This window comes from Cebus imitator, unplaced genomic scaffold (genome assembly GCF_001604975.1).
Source record: "Cebus imitator isolate Cc_AM_T3 unplaced genomic scaffold, Cebus_imitator-1.0 Scaffold123, whole genome shotgun sequence".
Taxonomy (NCBI): Eukaryota; Metazoa; Chordata; class Mammalia; order Primates; family Cebidae; genus Cebus; species Cebus imitator.
The window spans coordinates 3,927,936-3,931,827 of NW_016107438.1; the positions used below are offsets into that span (position 1 = coordinate 3,927,936).

The window sequence follows — 3,892 nt, forward strand, 5'->3', positions numbered from 1 at the left end:
CCCGTCTAAAAAAAAAAAAAAAAAAGATAAGACAAACCAAACATTTTGTTTCTCGGTTTGAATGGACTCTTCCTTCTCTCCATTTTGCTCTTTTCTCCCAGCCCCTTCCTCAGCAGCTGTGTGTGACAAGAAAGAAGCAGGAAGACCCCTCCATACCTGGGAAGGTGGCCTTGGTGATGATCCTGGATCCCCTGATTCTAGACATCAAAATGGAAGAGGCAGAAGCTGGAGCAAGAGGTTCAGTGAAGAATGGGTGGGGCTGGTCAAAGTCCTGGTGAGGCTACTGCCTCAAAGGCAGGCTGAAGACAGGAGGAGGTGCAAGGATAGGAACCCAGATGTTCTGGTGACGCTCACATTTCATTTAACCCTCCAGTGACAAAAGACGGGGCAAACAGACGGGGCATCAGGGTGGGCCTCAGCATCAAAAAGCTGGAGAGATCTGGCCGGGCTCAGTGGCTCACATCTATAACCCTAGCACTTTGGGAAGCCAAGGCAGGTGGATTGGCTGAGCTCTGGAGTTTGAGACCAGCCTGGGCAACTCGGTGAAACCCTGTCTGTACTAAAATACAAAAAATTAGCTGGGCGTGGTGGCATGCATCTGTTGTCCCAGCTACTCGGGAGGCTGAGACAGGAGAATCGCTTGAACCTGGGAGGTGGAGGTTACAGTGAGCCGAGATTGCGCCATTGCACTCCAGACTGGGCGGCAGAGCAAAACTCCATCTCAAAACAACAACAACAAAACAAAACCAAAAAAATGCTGGAGGGAGCTATGGCGATCATAGCCCACTGGCTCTCAAACGTGGTATGCGTTGAAGTCGCCTGGAAAGCTCTAAAAACTGTGGATACCCAGGTCCCACCCTACAGTCTGACTTAGCTGGATGCAGTCTGAGCCCCAGAACTTTGTAAAGGTTCCCAGCTGATTTAAATGTGAGCCAAGATTGTGAACCATGGATTTGGCCAAGCCGCTTAAAGGAGCAAACAGGGAAACTGAGGCCTTAAAAAGTGAAATGTTTACCACTAGTCACATGGCCAGCCAGGCACAGGCCTGGCACTGGACCTGGCTCACCTGGCTGCCAGGCTGACACTGCCTTCCCAGCATGCTGGTGTGTCTTTCTTCAAGAACCAGGGCAGGTGGGGGCAATGGAAATGCGGAAGTAGCAGGAATCCCCTGGCCTGGACTCCTGAGAAAATGTACTTTGGCCAGCCCGGCTGCCAAGGTGTGGTCAGCCATAAAAAAGGCATCTTGAGCCCCCGCCCTTGAGTGGGCGTGGCTACAGGTGCAGGGGAACTGTAGATGAAAAGGCTTGGCACCTGAGGGGAAGCCTCAGTTCATTCTCATTTTACTCACCTGTTCGGTCTATTCATTCACTCCCCATTCACTGATTCACTCATTCACTCAACAACACTCGTTTTTTTCTTATTTAGCGGAACACACTTTCTTCTTTTATTTTATTTTTTGAGAAGTAGTTTTGCTCTTATTGCCCAGGCTGGAGTGCAATGGGGGGATCTCAGCTCACTGCAACATCTGCCTCCCAATTTCAAGTGATTCTCCTGCCTCGGCCTCCTGAGTAGCTGGGATTATAGGTGTGCACCACCACACCCAGCTAATTTTTTTTTTTGAGACAGAGTTTCGCTCTTGTTACCCAGGCTGGAGTGCAATGGCGCGATCTCGGCTCACCGCAACCTCCGCCTCCTGGGTTCAGGCAATTCTCCTGCCTCAGCCTCCTGAGTCGCTGGGATTACAGGCACGCGGCACCATGCCCAGCTGATTTTTTGTATTTTTGGTAGAGACGGGGTTTCACCATGTTGACCAGGATGGTCTCGATCTCTTGACCTCGTGATCCACCCGCCTCGGCCTCCCAAAGTGCTGGGATTACAGGCTTGAGCCACCGCGCCCGGCCAACATGTTCTATTTTTAAAAAATCTACTGGTACTAAAATTCAGGGCCACTTAGCAAGGAAGAAGGCTAAGTGTGTTGGGGGAAGTCACCTGCCACACAGGCATGCGACTTGTTCCACTCCTTATGCTGGGCACTTAGTGGGACCTTTTATCTTGTATTAGTTTTGCCTGTGTGTGAGCCTGTGAGAGGTAGCTTTTAATTCTGGTATAGTTTCAAACTTACAGACAGTTGTGCCAGGAATAGTGGCTCATGCTATTAGGAGGGTTACTTGAGCCCAGGAGTTTGAGACCAGCCTGGCCAACATGGTGAAACCCCATCTCTACAAAGAATAAAAAATGAAAGAGCTTTTCTTGTTATCCATTCATTTATTTATAACCATTGTGAACTCGAGGATTCTTATTTTATTCAGTGGGTCCATCACTACCATGATCTATTTTGATGCTTAAATCATCCCAACTTTGCCCAGCATTTTATCCTAATAACTGTTTCCCATATCCTTACATATCCCCATTATTTTTTTAGCACTTTATTTATTTTATTTTTTAGACAGAGTCTCTGTCGCCCAGGCTGGAGTGCAGTGGTGCGATCTCAGCTCACTGCAACTTCCGCCTCCCAGTTCAACCAATTCTCCTGCCTCAGTCTCTCAAGTAGCTGGGACTACAGGCACATGCCACCATGACCAGCTATTTTTTTTTTTTTAATGGTATTTTTAGTAGAGGGAGGGTTTCACCATGTTCGTCAGGCTGGTCTCAAAATCTTGACCTCAAATGACCCGCCCTCCTCTGCTTCCCAAAGTGCTGGGATTACAGGCGTGAACCACCCCGCCCAGCCTGTGAGCACTTTCTTATTTCCTGGCACATCAAGATGTTCCAGGTTTCATTGCACTTTCTCCACCCCAGCCCTAGGCTCTTCTCCAAGGAGCAAGGTTCTTTTCCATGAGACACAGGTGTGATCATTCCCACTGAGATGACATTGCTTCTAGGCTCTTCCCATGTGTACAGCTGGAAACACACATACACACCATACACACAGGCACATATACACAAACACATGCATCTATTTCTGTATATAAATATATGTTTTAAAATCAATCTAATTTATTTAGTTTTCTCTTTTGTGTATATATATTTAAGAGAACAACTTCACATTTTCAATTCTATTCCAACACCAAAGGATTCTCCCTAGCTGGCTTGCTTGCCTTCCTTTCTTCCTCTCCAGCTCTCTCTTTCTATTTTAAACAACAGAAATGTATTCTCTCACAGTTCTAGAGGCCAGAAACCCAAGATCAAGACATTGGGAGAGTTGATTCCTTCTGGAAGCCCTGAGGAAGAATCTTTCATGCTGCTGTCCTATTCTAGTGGTTGCCAAACTTGCAGTTCCATATTGTAACTCTCTTCTCCAATGGGGGAAATCTGGCTCCTAACATCTTTTTTTTTTTTTGAGGAGTTTCGCTCTTGTTACCCAGGCTGGAGTGCAATGGCGTGATCTCGGCTCACTGTAACCTCCGCCTCCTGCGTTCAAGCAATTTTCCTGCCTCAGCCTCCCGAGTAGCTGGGACTACAGACATGCGCCACCATGCCCAGCTAATTATTGTATTTTTAGTAGAGACGGAGTTTCACCATGTTGACCAGGATCGTCTTGATCTCTTGACCTCATGATCCACCTGCCTTGGCCCTCAAAGTGCTGGGCGTGCTGTGGCGTGAGCCACCGCGTCCGGCCTCCTAACATCTTTAATACATTTACTCCTTTGCTCAGTCCAGCACACAGAAAGTTTCAGAATTGTTCATTTGAAATACATTTAGGTTCATTGTTTTTGTTTGTATATGAGGATTCTTCCCAGTCTTTGTTTATTTTATTTTATTTATTTAATTATTTATTTATGACAGAGTCTTGCTCTCTTGCCCAGGCTGGAGTGCAGTGACGTGATCTCATCTCACTACAACCTCTGCCTCCTGGGCACAAGCAGTTCTCATTCTTCAGCCTCCCAGGTAG

General features: G+C 47.2%; 1 protein-coding gene across 3 annotated transcripts in view; it reads right to left on the bottom strand.

Annotated features, from left to right (window-relative positions):
• Positions 1–250, bottom strand: part of ANKRD40CL (ANKRD40 C-terminal like) — an 8,291-nt gene extending 8,041 nt beyond the window's left edge. For 2 of the 3 annotated variants that reach the window (XM_037742539.1, XM_017540171.2), the window contains exon 1: positions 157–250. The gene's annotated coding sequence lies outside the window, so the exon portion shown is untranslated. The remainder of the gene's footprint in view (positions 1–156) is intronic. The other variant, XM_037742538.1, reaches the window with a different exon arrangement.
• Between the last annotated feature and the right edge of the window lie 3,642 nt (positions 251–3,892).